Source organism: Ovis canadensis, chromosome 13, assembly GCF_042477335.2.
Source record: "Ovis canadensis isolate MfBH-ARS-UI-01 breed Bighorn chromosome 13, ARS-UI_OviCan_v2, whole genome shotgun sequence".
NCBI classification, from domain to species: Eukaryota; Metazoa; Chordata; class Mammalia; order Artiodactyla; family Bovidae; genus Ovis; species Ovis canadensis.
The window spans coordinates 75,361,124-75,375,745 of record NC_091257.1 but is presented as its reverse complement, the minus strand read 5'-3'; positions in this window follow the sequence as shown (position 1 = coordinate 75,375,745).

Here is a 14,622-nt window from a genome sequence, read left to right as displayed (position 1 = left end):
CTTCCCTGGAGCCTCTAGAAAGAGCATGGCCTTGCTGACACCGTGATATTGGATTTCAAACGTTCAGAACTGTGAGAAAATAAATTTCTGTTGCTGTAAGCCATCTAGTTTGTGGTAATTTCTTACTTCAGCCCCAGGAAACTAATATTCACACTAAACCAATCAACACCTGTGACAATCCTAGGTAGTAATGGTGCTTTGGAAAAGTAATGCAGTTCATAAACAGGGCATGTACAGAGAGCTGACTGGGAACAGCAGCCCCATATCAGCCAGGATGCTCAAGGAAGGCCTCTTGGAGGAGGTGACATTCCTAGATGAGGAATCCACCATGTGATGATCAGGTGCTGGGGGCAGGGGACAGGCTTGGGGCTTTTGTAGGCTGCTGGCTGCAGCCCTGACCATGGAGGACACCTTGCCAAGGTCTTTGGGGAAGTCCCCAGAAATGAACCAGGAAGAGACTGTCTTCTCTTTGCCCCTGTGGGTCTTAGAATCTGCTGCGTGGTTGGTGCGGGTTGCCCCGGGTTGGGCCGGCTGGCAGTCGATGGAGGAGGCCAGCCTCACAGCTGACACTCTGCGTGGTAATTGTGATTAACTGTCAGGTCCTCTTTCCTGCTCGGGCCTTAGGCTGTGGGTGTGACAGCTGCGGAGTGAAGCAATGAGGCCAGGAAGGGGTTAATGGGCTGCCCCTCCATCTGAGCCCTTCAGACAATGAGAGGAGTTGGGGGGGGGGGCTTTTGGTGGGGGGGTGTGGTATCAGCTGGGGTGAGTGAATGGAGGGGACAGAGGCCTTGTCCCCAGAGAAAGGGTGTGAGTGCTCTGTGGGGAGAGGGGTCAGAACCCTCCCCCTGCTATTATTTCCATCCAGCCCTAGCATCTTCTCCCCGCCTCCAGCCAGCTCTTGCATCCCAGACAACTGCCCTCTTGGCTCCAGAGTGGGCAGCATCCTCAGCCTTGTGAAATTCTGAAAGAAGGAGTCTGAAAGCCAAAGAACTGGAGAATCATGAAATGTCATTGCTGGCGGGAAGCTCATCCATTCCCATCATTTTCAAACTTTTTTTGCTTAATTATTAGCAGTGGAACATAGAACCTCTCCCCACCCTACCTCATTTTTCTCCCCAAATAATAAATAGTGCATTGATTACCTTGAGAACAGTCTCAGCGCCAAGCCTGCCTCCTTCATCTCCAGTTCTGCTGGAGGCATGACACGTAAGTTAGGCAGTTGTCACCACAATTGATATATACAACATTTCCATTACCCCCACATTCCCTCATGCCCATTTGTAGTTCATTACTTTCCCCTCAATCCTTGGTACAGTAGGTTGAATAAGGGTGCCCCTAAAAGGTGCTGAGTTCTAACCCTGAATTTCATATATGTTACCTTACTTGGAAAAAAATTATCTTTGTAGATGTGATAAAATAAGGGATCTTGAATTGAAGATTACCTTACATTATTCAGGCAGCCCCTAAATGCCATCACATCCCTTATGAGAGAGAGGCAAACAGGCAGAGGAGGAGCTGATGTGGCCACAGAGGCAGAGACTGGAGTGATGTGGCCTCAAGCCAAGGAGAGAGCCACAGAAGCTGGAAGAGGCAAGGAACAGCTTGTCCTTGGGAAACTTCTGAGGGAGTGCAGCTTTGCCAACACTTTCATATCAGATTTCTGGCCCTGGAATTATAGGAGAACCAGTTTCTGTTGTTTTAAGCCACCCAGTGTGTGGTACTTTGTTACAGTAGTCCTAGGAAACGAATACACTCAACAACCATGACCTGTCGTCTGTAGAGTTTTGCCTTTGCAAGAATGTTGGATAAATGGAATCCTACAGTATGTAGCCCTTTGAGTCTGGTTTCTTTCACTCAACATAATGCATTTGAGATTCATCCATGTGGTTCCATTTGTCAGAAGTCTGTTCCTTTTTATTGCCAAGTAGTATTTCATTGTATGAATACACCACCACTTATTTCTCATTCACCAGTTGAAAGGCATTTGGGCCTGTTCCAGTTACTGGTGATTATAATAAAGAAGGCTGCTATGAGCGTGTGCATGCAGGCCTTTGTGTGGACGTGAGCCTGTTCCTCTAAGGTAGATATCTAGGAGTGGATCATATTGCAACTATATTTATAGTTCTACAAGAAACTGACAAACTGTTTTCCAACGTGACTGTACCATTTTGCATTCCCACCAGCACTTAGTATTGTCAGTTTTGTTTTTTTTTTAATGGGATTTTCAATAAGTATGTAGTGATCACAGGGTCACGAGGTTGTTGTGGGCATTAAATGCTGGGAATAATGCATATAACATGAGCACGTGGTCTCCACCTCAGAAGCGTGAGCTCCTCCTTTTGGTATTACTATGGGGAGGCCAGGACATAACCAAGGCTGGAGAACTCAAGTGCCTGATGGGCTAGGCCAGGGCTTTGGGGAGCAGACAAGCACATATCCTTCTGGAAGGTCAGGGTCCCCAGGAAGCAGACTATGAGATGGAGATTTGTGAGCAGGTGGCTTCCCAGGGAACGCTCTTTAGATATTGAGGGAGTGAGAGTGGTATGGTTAGGCAATTGCAACAGAGGAGGCCTTGGGCAGTTCCATCAGGAGCTCTGGAGTGGGGACAGCCCTTCAGAAACGTCACGATCTATGACAGGCAGGTCAGGCCTCTGCATTGACCAGTCTTTGGAGTGACTTCTGGAGAGACGAGCTGTCAGCAGCCAACACTGTAGGCATGGGGGGCTGTGGGGGGCGGGGCTGGCACTTCAATCCAGGTGATGTCGGCTAGTGGGCAAGGCAGGCCCAGTGGTCACAGCTTTCAATTTTTCCCAGGTAGCAGTAAATCTACATTTTGATGTTGTCTCCCAATTTTTAAAAATGCTGGAAACTCATTCAGACTTTTAGAATAGACTGTGAGGAGCTGACATGCCAGGCACAAAGGCTGAAAGGGGCCTGGGACTGCCCGTTGCTGTCCCCTGAAATAAAATCTACTCTGTCACCAGCTGACCACTCATTAGCACCTGGTTCCCCATGGAGTGAGCTCCACGGGGCAGGTAACTTTGAGTTATGCTCCACACAGCATCCATAGGGTGAGGCTTGGCAGAAACTAAAGCTGAGTGAAAATAGGCAGAGCCCAAATGGGTGATTTGCTGCTGCTTGCAGGGTATGTCAGAGAAGGCAATGGCAGCCCACTCCAGTACTCTTGCCTGGCAAATCCCATGGATGGAGGAGCCTGGTAGGCTGCAGTCCATGGGGTCGCTAGGAGTCGGACACGACTGAGCGACTTCCCTTTCACTTTTCACTTTCATGCACTGGAGAAGGAAATGGCAACCCACTCCAGTGTTCTTGCCTGGAGAATCCCAGGGACGGGGGAGCCTGATGGGCTGCCGTCTATGGGGTCGCACAGAGTCGGACACGACTAAAGCGACTTAGCAGCAGCAGCAGCAGCAGGGTATGTATTTGCTAAGAAAGGAGAAGACAACAACAAAAAACCAAACAACCCAATGAAAAAAATGGCCAAAACATTTGAGCAGACATCTTTCCAAAGAAAATATACAAATGGTCAGTAAGCCAGTGAAAAGGTTCTCAACACTAGTCATCACTGCATGCATGTTCAGTCGCTTCAGTCGAGTCTAACTCTTTGCGACCCCATGGACTGTAGCCCAGCAGCCTCCTCTGTCCATGGGATTCTCCAGGCCAGAATACTGGAGGGGGTTGCCATGCCCCCTCCAGGGGATCTTCCTGACCCAGGGATCAAACCTGCATTTCTTAAGTATCCTGCACTGGCAGACAGGTTCTTTACCACTAGTACCACCTGGGAAGCCCAGTGATCATTAAGGGAATGCAAATCAAAATCACAGTTAATGAGATAGCATGTCACACCCATTAGGATGGTTATTGTTTAAAAAAAACACACAGAGAAAACAGTGTTGGTGAGGATATGGAGAAAATATAAGCTTTGTTCACTGCTGGTTGGAATACAAAATGGTGCAGCTGTTGTGGAAGAGAGCATAGCAGTTTCTCAAAAATATTAAACATAAAATTGCCATGAAAGTGAAAGTGTTAGTCGCTCAGTTGTCCAACTCTCGCGATACCACAGACTGTAGCCCGCCAGGCTCCTCTGTCCATGGGATCTTCCAGGGAAGAATACTGGAGTGGGGGGCCATTTCCTTCTCGAAGGTGTCTTCCTCATTACCATGTGATCCAGCAATTACGCTTCCGGGTACATAGCTAAAGGATCAGAAGCAGAGACTTGAGCAGATATGTGTACACCAGTGTTCATAGCAGCGTTATTCAAAACAGCCAAAAGGTGGCAGCATAATGTGGCGTATATAATGGAGTGTTACTCAGCCTTAAAAAGGAAGGAATTTCTGACATATGCTAGAATGTAGGTGAACATTGACGATGCTATGCTGAGGGAAATGTGTTGCATAAAAGGACAAACATAATTTCATTTATGTGAGCTACCTGCCGCTGCTGCTGCTAAGTCGCTTCAGTCGTGTCCGACTCTGTGCGACCCCATAGACGGCAGCTGATCAGGCTCTCCCGTCCCTGGGATTCTCCAGGCAAGAAACACTGGAGTGAGTTGCCATTTCCTTCTTCAATGCATGTAAGTGAAAAGTGAGAGGGAAGTCGCTCAGTCATGTCCAACTCTTAGCGACCCCATGGACTGCAGCCTACCAGGCTCCTCTGTCCATGGGATTTTCCAAGCAAAAGTACTGGAGTGGGTTGCCATTGCCTTCTCCAGTGAGCTACCTAGAGTAATCAAAATCATAGAGATGAAAAGTAGGGAGAAGGGGAAATGGGGCATTGTAGTTGATCAGGTACAGAATTTCAGTTTTGAAAGATGATTACGTTTTGCAGATAACTGGTAGTGTTGGTTACACACCAATGGAAATGTGCTTAGTGCCACTGAACTGTCTATTTAAAATAGTAACTTCTATGTTATATATATTTTACCAAAAATTTTAAAAATAAGACAAAAAAGAAAAAAGAACAATTCTCTTCTAACACGGGAGCCAGCTCCAAGCTGGCGCCCAGGGACCCATGCCTGCTGCTGTTCATGCCTTGATGGCTGCCTTGTGCAGCCAACAGGTGGTGGAGGAATGAGAGGGTGACTCCTGGGTTAGGCCATAAAAGGCCCAGCATCTTTCATTTTGCTCACTTGGTCACTGGCTGGGGGCCGGCGGCCGTCTAGTCCTGAGGGCACTCAAGCTGCCCGAGGAGAGGAACTAGGGCTCTTTGGTTACAACCTGCATCATGTGAGTCATCTGCCTTGGGTATGAATTCTCCAGCCCCACGAAGCCTTCAGATGACTGCGGCCTCATGAAAAATTCTGAGCCAGAGCCACCCAGCTAAGCCACTGCTGAATTCCTGACCCACAGAAACGGTTTGAGATAATAAGTGTTTATTGTCATCCGAAGCCTCTGAGTTTTGAGTTCGTTTGCTGTGCAGCACTTGGTAACGAATACCTTCTCACCAAATGTATGTCATGTATTTTATTACATATCATAACAATTTCTCTCACACCCACACATCAAATTCATCAAATTCTGTGGGCTCATCCTTCAAAATATACCCAGAATTCAAATCCTTCCTTCCACCTCCACAACCACCACCTGGGCCATTGCCACGGCCTCCGCATTGGTCTCCCTGCTTCACTCCTTCCTGGACTGCCTAGGTGGCCAGAGAGATCCTGCCCTCGTGCCTAAGTGGGGCTGTGACAGGAGGGGTGACCTCATGGTGTCTGGGGGCTGCAGGGAGACTTCAGGTAGGAGGCTGCCCTGGGGAAATGGCAGCATTTAGCAGGGGCCTTCCCAGGGGATGTCTCCTCTCCTCCCCACAGGGGAGAGGCTCCTGACATGGCCAGAGAGGGTGGTGTCTGGGCCAGGTGAGGGGTGTGATGTGGGTCTGTTCCCTGCATAGCACCAAGGGACCTTGCACTCGGTACCGCCCTGGCTAAGAATGTGAGCACAGGAAGGGGTGTGTCCATGCATCCCATACGCCTGTCCTCAGAAGGCTAAGGAGTGCAGTGGTTCAGAGCAGAGACACTGGAGTTAAAAATCTCAGCTCTTATGCTCTGGTTGTGTGGCCTTGGGCAAGTGGCCCAACCTCTCAGTGCCTTCATCTTCTCTTCTGTAAACTGAAACTAAAAATGCTAGTACCTACTTCATAGGGCTGTTATGATTTATTGAGTTAATATGTACAGAAGGCCTTGGAACAGTGTTAGCTGTTCCAACAGAACATTTTCTGCTCTGCTAGGGTTGGCTGTTAATATTATTATGGGCATAGCCCAAATCCCTGCTCTGACATGGACTTGCTCTCTGACCTAGCACAGCTCACTTTGCCTCTCTGGGCTCAGTTTCTTCACCTGTAAAATGGGATCGCATTGGCACTATTCATGGCGCAGTTGTGAGGATTCAAGGAGATCTCATATGGGAAGGCCTCCTTCTCATGTAAGGTTGGTTGTTGGTTAGGCAGTTACGTGAGATGCTGGGTGTGTCTGCCCGTGTGGGCGTGGCAGGGACTCGTGAGGGCACCTTCCTTCTGGATGAGCCCCCGGCCCCGCCCTCCGGTCAGCAGGACCCTAGTTGATCAACCCTCCAGACAGACCCTTTTTCTTACCCTTTCTCCTGCTTCTTGGGTTGCAGCGCCACCTGCTGGCTCAAAGCTACATTGCATCCAGAGTTCCCTGTCTACACGGCAGGAAGGGAATAAATTCTGGAGCTCTTACTGTGCGCACCGTCGACGTAGGTGTCAACCTCTATAGTGTCACCTTCATGCAGCAACCTCAGGGAGGTCACACAGAGCTAGCTGTGAAGCTGGGTGGGATTCGAATCCATCTCCCCTTTCTCCTCACTCCAAACACCCTTCTAGAGTATGTTCAAGTTCTACATGTGGGCTTGCCCTCCCCTCCACTCAGGAAGGAGCCGGAGCGGAGGTCGGGGGTCCGTGGGAGAATGTCATGGCTGTCCCCCAGGGCTCGGATCGAAGAAGAAAGAGCACTGAACTGTGAGTCCTCAAGGTGGAGTCTCTCTCTGGCTTCCCCAACTATCAGCTCAACAACCTTCGGAAAGTCCCTAGCGTTTATTCTAGCCCTTATCATTTTGAAACGATAGTTACTGCGGGGGAGAGCATTTAACGTGGGTGAGGAGAAAATTGAAAGTAAACACATTTTTTAAAAAACACTGAAAAATCCTTTCAATCTCTGATGAAATAAGGCATTGGCAGTTTTCTGAATAGAGTCCTTTGCAGTAATAAATACACTGAACATAAAGAGTGGCAGAGTGTGGTAGCCGTTGCATTGGTTTGCACACTATAATTTTAGATTCGCTCTCGCTCAGATGTGTGGGATTCTGTCCACGCCCCCAGCATCTTGCTTACAGCTGGGCTCATGTCCAGGCAGAACCACCCACACTGTGTACAGGGTAGGCATCCTCCCTTCCCTCTCTTTCTTTCTGGACACATGGTTGCCTTTCTGAAGTTACATAATAAAAACAGCTAACATTTATTGAGCAGGCACTGTTCTGAGACCTTTATCTGCATTTATTCACATCATCCTCCTAATAATGCTATGAAGTAGCATTATGATAGATGAGTAAACTGAGGAGCTGAGAAGTTAAGTGACTAACTCAAGATCACGGAGCTAGTAGACGGTAGAGCCTGGACTTGAGACCAGGAAGTCTAGGACCAGAGCCCACACACTTGATGGTCATGCTACCCATTTGAAGAGAGGCCACAGGTTGTGAGTAATACAGCAAAAAAATAGGAGGCTGAAACCGTGATGATTGTGGAGCAACACTCTGCCCAGATTTAATGTGATAGAGAAATACACTTCTCTGTTTATTAAGCTTTTATAATGTGGGGCACATTTTGTTACACAATGGAATTCTCATATTTGTATATGCGTGCGTGTCCAACTCTTTGGGACACCATGGACTGTAGTCTGCCAGGCTCCTCTCTCCATGAAATTCTCCAGGCTAGAATACTGGAGTGGGTTGCCAGTTCCTGCTCCAGAGATTTGTATATGTATGTTTCTCCATATGTAAGCATATTTTATATATATATAATTTCAGTTCAGTTGCTCAGTTGTGTCCGACTCTGCAGCCCCATGGACTGCAGCAAGCCAGGCTTCCCAGTCCAACACCAACTCCCGGAGCTTGCTCAAACTCATGTCCATCGAGTTGGTGATGCCATCCAACCATCTCATACTCTGTTGTCCCCCTCTCCTCCTGCCTTCAGTCTTTCCCAGCATCAGGGTCTTTTCCAATGAGTCAGTTCCTCGCATCAGATGACCAAAGTATTGGAGTTTCAGCTTCAGCATCAGTCCTTCCAATGAATATTCAGGACTGATTTCCTTTAGGGTGAACTGGTTGGATCTCCTTGCAGTCCAAGGAACTCTCAAGAGTCTTCTCCAGCCCCACAGTTCAAAAGCATCAATTCTTTGGCGCTTAGTTTTCTTTATAGTCCAACTCTCACATCCATACATGACTACTGGAAAAACCATATATATATATATATATATATATATATATATATACACATACACACATATATACACACACATACACACTCACACACACTCTCAGTCAGTCACACAGAAAGAGGACTTGAAAAGATAGATACCAAAATGTTAGCCTAATTAATTCTAGAGGAAGTGATTTCTGATGATTCCTTTTTTCTTCTTGACAATTTGCTGTACTCTGAATTTTTTTTTTTTGAGCATGTGTTATTTCAAAACTCTACAAAAAGAACAGTCTAAAGAAAGGAAGCATTCTATAAATAGATCCTATTGTTTAAATCACCTTCATTTGTTCACAGGAGCCTTCCTAGGTCACACACACATACGAACTTAGATTTTACAGAAGTTTTGACTTTGCTTCCTGTGGGCTATGGAACTTTTTTTCAGATGTTCTTTTTACTGAACAAAATGCCCTGGGGATGGTTCCATGTCCCTACATACAGGGTGGCCTTGTTTCTTGTAACCAGCGCAAAGCACTGCCTGATTGGGTGTGCCGGGTTACAGAACAGCTTTGTTGGTGGACCTCTGCAGTTTCCAATTTTAAGCTACTGAAAATAACATGGTGATGAAAGTCTTGAGACCTGCCCCTCTGCATTTGCATGGGGCTTTGAAGTCTAACTAACTTCTACTCTGGGACCCCTGCTTATTTGCTGTGTGACCTCAGGCAACTTACTGTGCATCTGTGAGTCTCTATCCCCTCACCTGTAAAATAGGGGAAATATTGAAGCTTGCCCCATAATATTATTGTGAGAATTATAACATCTAAAATTTATCACATGCTTACTACATGCCAGGCACATTTGTAAGTGCTTCTCAAGTGTTAACTAAGTTAATGCTCACTGTAGGGTGACATGAGGTAATGCTTAGATAGAGGCCCTAAAGTTTTCTAGAAGCTTCCAGCTTTCAAACAACCACCATGAAATCCTCTGGCTAAATCTTCATGTGGAACCATTCCACAGACTTCTTAGAGTTGGTGGTAAAAGGAGCTATTTGTGTGATCTCAATCTTTTAAAATTTATTGAGATTCATTTTGTAGCCTGACATATTGTCTATCCTAGAGAATTTCCCATGTGCATTTGAGAAAAATGTATTCTCCTGTTTTGGGGTGGAATATTCTACAAATGTCTTTTAGATCTAGTGGTTTATAGTGTTGTCCAAGTCTTCTATTTCCTTGTTGATCTTCTGCCTAGTTGTTCTATCCATTATTGAAAGTGGGGTATTAAAGGGCCCACTTATTATTATTGAATCGTCTATTTCTCCTTTTAATTCTGTCCATTTTTGCTTCACATATTTTTGGGCTCGGCTGTTATATATTCACATATTTTGGGTGCATATATGTTTATAGTTTTTATATCATCCTGATGGAGTAACCCTCTGATATCGCTGTTTGCATGATACATATATTCATCCTTTAACTCTCAACCTATCTGTATCTTTGAATCTAGAATGTGTCTCCTGTTAGAGCGTGGTATTTTTGTCCAGTCAGAACTACAGTTACATCTGGCATTTTGCTTTATGTTTTCTGTATGTCTCACGTCTTCCCCCAGGTTTTACCTCTATAAACATCATGAAGTGAATCAGGAAAGACCATGCCATTGCAAAACCAGAATTATAATACATGATACACAACTTGATGTACTTGATACACAACTCTGGCAAGTTCCAGTGCCTCAGCTACTCATTCTTAAAGGGATAGCACTAGTCTCTGCACATTCTGCCTACAAAAGCACTAATTCCTCGTCTCTTCATTTCAGTTCCGGAGGAGTCTGTGTGTGTGTGTGTGTCCTGTGGAGTGATAGAGTTGGGGCCGAGGGGTGGACTGGAGTTTTCTGTTTCTATTTCAAACCAGATGATAATGACAGTGAGCCGAGAAGGAGCCGTATCTCTCTGTGGCCCAGTGTCCTTGTCTGAAGCCAAGGTTTTCCTGTCTGGTTCACATGCTTTGAGACTCGTGTCTCTGATGCAGAAAGAGCATGTAATACAGAGCCTAGGCATTCTGGGTCCAAGCATCGGTTCCCCCACTCACTGGCTATGTGACGTCACATAAGATACTTAACCTTTCTGTGCCTCAGTTTCTTCATTTGCAAAATAGAACTGATAACAGGAAGTACGTCATAGTGCTTCTGTGAGAATTAAATCAGTAAAGGCTCAGGAAGAGCCCAGGGCATGGGGAGGCCTGTGGCAGGTGACCGCAGGAATGGCCCCATGCCCTGGCATCTGGCCCACCAGGAAGGGCAGCAGTGGGAAGCTTCTAGGTCACTGTGGTGGACACTGTGGGGGGCTGGGCACTTCCTTTTCAGGGATTCCAGTCATGACCAATCCCATTTTAGTTGACTCCACAGGTCTCTCCTCAGAGCAGTCCTGATTTCATGTTTCCAAGTTCTTGGGACCACCTTCCTCCAGGATAAATCTGAAGTATAATACCTCAGTAGTTAAGCCAACAGCTCATTAGAAAGAACCCTGGATTCAGAGCCAGGGTCTGTGCCCTGACCTTGCAGCCTGTTTTCTGGGGAACTGGCTCATTCATTCCGCCATTTGGACCTCTGCTTCCACATCTGCCGTGTGATGTCGGATTCTGGGGGCTGTTTTATAAAGGCTGTCGTAACACACGTCATGCACCTTATAAACTTAAAGAGTTTGTGAAGATGCAAGAGGGCACACCACTGGACCTGTTTTCTGTTGCTGCTTGGTTACCTCAAGCAGCAGCTTAAAGTGATGCCAATTTATTATCTCACAACTCTGAAGTGAGAAGTTGGACACAGGTCTCATCGAGCTAAATTGCAGTGCCCACAGGGCTGTGTCCTTACACAGGAGAAGAATCCACTTCCGTACTCATTCAGGTTGTCAGCAGAATCAAGTTCCTTGTGGTCACAGCTTCCTGTTTCCTTGACGGCTGTCAGCCAGGGCTGTACTCGGCTCCTCGGGGCCTCTCTTCTTGGTCTTTGCATATAGGTTTTTCCTGAGTCTCAGACCCAAGACACTTGGCATCTCTCTGACTTCTGCCAGGTCTTTTTTTTTTTTTTCCTTTCTCTTCCTTCCTTCTTTTCCTGCTTCCTCTTCCTTTTTTTTCTCCCTCTTTCTTTTTTTCTTTTATTTTCCTTTCTCTTCCCTTCCCTCCATCCTTCCTTCCCCATTCCCCCTTCCTCCCTTTCTCTCTCCAGCTGTAATGAGATACAGTTGACACACAACACCGTGTGAGTGAAAGGTGTATGACTGTGATGACTTGATACACGTATATATTGTAACCTCCATAAGGTTAGTTAACACATTGTCACCTCCAATAGTTACTATTTTGCGTGTGGTGATAATACTTCAGATCCACTCTTTTATTGACGTTCAAGCATATAATATAGTTTTTTGGGTTTTTTTTTTTGCCTTTTGTGTGTCTTTTTTGGGAAAACATATTTTTAGTTCCTGTGTCCATTCTTAATAGGATTGTTTGGGTTTTTTTTTTTTTTGCTATTGAAGTGTATGATGTTGTATATTTCTTATTTCTTTCACTGACTTTCTTCTTTTTTAATGTTTATTTTTATTTATTTATTTGGTTGCACCAGGTCTTCATTGTGGCTTGTAGGATCTTCAACCTTCATTGTGACATGTGGGATTTTTTTTTTCTTTTTTTTTTTTCAGTTATGACATGTGAACTCAGTTACAGACTGTGAGATCTAGTTCCCTGACCAGGGATGGAACTGGGGCCCCCTGAATTGGGAGCGCAGAGTCCCAGCCACTGAACCACCATGTGAGTCTCCACTGAATCTCTTCTGATTCTCTGTTTTTTAAAGACTTATGTGATTAGATTGGGCCCATTCAAGTAATCCAAAGTAACTACCCTATTTAAGATCTATAACCTTAATTCTATCAGGGGGTATCCTCAGGGATACCCACCCGCTGCCAACCCTAGGCAGAGTCCAGAGTCCTGATCTCATTCTTCTGGGAAATGCCCTTGGTTGGACCATAAAGACATCATGTGACTTGGGTCAGACTTGCAGGGCAGGCCTGAGGTTAAGGGGCATTCAGGGTCTAGAGCAGGTATTCTCACAAAGTGGAAGCTTTTAATGAAAATGATTGAGTGCTCACTGTTTGCAGGTGTGAAGGTAATTAATCCTCACCAGAACCCTGAAAGAGCGGGGTTTTTATTGTCTCCATTGTACAGAGGAAGAGACCAAGGAGAGCTGACTTGTGCAAGGTAACTTAAAGGCTGTCAAGGACACAGAAGTCCCAGGAGGTGGGTGGAAGTGAAACCACAGGGAGGGCAGTCAGATGGAGGTGCCCTTTCCAGACACCAAGCCACTGCCCTCCCACCTCGTCCTTGACAGAATGTTCTAGCATGGCTAGCACCGCAGGCTACCCGCTCTTCTGCATCTGCTTCCTGTGTGTGTGATTAATCTTGGAGCGTCTTCCCATGTCAGTACAGAGAGATGGTCTTTGTGCTCATCATCCACTCCAGTATCTTCTGTGGGTGGAATGACTAGAAACAATCCAAACGCCCTTGGAAGGGCAAATACAAATAAAACCATTTCTTCCTGGCACCAAAAAGAGAGACATCCCTGCTCCTTTCTCTTAGGGCATTTACTTTAGAAAACTTGTAAATTTTTTCTCGGATCCTTTTCCCTTGTATATGAGTCTTTTTAAAAAGCTGAACAAGCCTCTTGTCAGTTTTTCTATCCAGGAATGTTTTTCTCAAGGATGGAGGAAACTTCTGTTTGCAATGTAAATATCAGGAAGCCACGCCCCCTTCACCCACACTCTGGGCAAGATGAGGAGCTTAACTTCAAGGTTTGGCTCCAAGTTGCAATGCCACCTTCATAGAAAGATATGGATTCTTCTTTCCTATGGACGAGAACAATTAGCTAACAGACAGCCAGCCCACATGCCAGCCGAGTTCAGGATGACCAACTGTACCATCTAGTTCTCTTTCTTGAGGACAAGTTGTCATTTGAGAACCTGGATGTAATGTTAACAGGTTGTGTCTGCTGGGCTTTATAAAAGGGTGGAGTTTCTTTCCACCTCTGAGGTCTCTTTAGCAGACTGTCCATGATGTGTACCACAATCACATTGAACATATATTCAATAGTCAATTTTCTATGTTTGCTGCTTTTGTGGGAGGTTTTTGGATTTGGTGGGAGATTTTTAAAATTTTGTCTCCAACACCTTCAAATGCCTCTCTACAGAGAGCTGGTTGAAACAAATCTGGCAGCTCCACACAATGGAATACTATGCAGTCATGACAAAGAATGAGAAGACTACATATTCACTGTTGCGTGAAAGTGCAGAGTACACAGTGAGTTACTACTCTTTATGTAAAAAGACTCTATATTTGAATTTGTTTACATTTGCATAATCTCTGGAAGAATAAGCAAGGAACTAATAAAAGTGCTTGTGTATGTGTTAAGAGGAACTGGACAGAGCGGGAAGTGGAGAGGGATGGAATTTCTTTTTTGCTAAACATCATTTTATATGTTATGATTTTTGAAATATGTGACTTTATAATATCTGTTCAAAATTAAAAGGAGGGGTGGTGGTAAGCAAACAGAACAAACCTGTGAAGAAAAGAAGTCCCAGGATCAGACCTTCTCTGAGCCCTTGATTCTGTTTATTCCTGAGCTCAGCCTTCACTTTAGAACCAACTGAAAGCTGATTATATTGAAACATTTTTTTTGGCATTCATGTTGGACTTTCTCTGAAAGGATGACCTTAGTGTAAAACCAAGGAATATCTTTATTTATTTATTTATTTTTAAAAAATAAGATAAAACCCCAAAACTATCAGGTAGCTAACACACTCCTCCCCATTCTACTCCTCCCTCCAGTTTAGAGGACTGCCTCCAGTTCAGAGTCAGCCAGTGAATGGGGTGGGGGAACTCATGTTCAGAGTCTTGCTGTGGCCCCCGCCACCCCACACCTCTCCTTCTGCCTCTTAGGAGGTCATTTACTCTCCAAGGAGCGAGACTTCCTGGGTCAGCAGGGGTAATAAGAAGGGGTAAGTGAGGTACAATGTTCCTCTATACTGGGACACCAAGATGCCTGAGAGAGTCCACCATTAGCCATCTGCCTTCTAGAAGCTTCTCTATGAGAACAGGGGCGGAAAGGATACGGAGAAGGGGACATCTCTTAACCCTT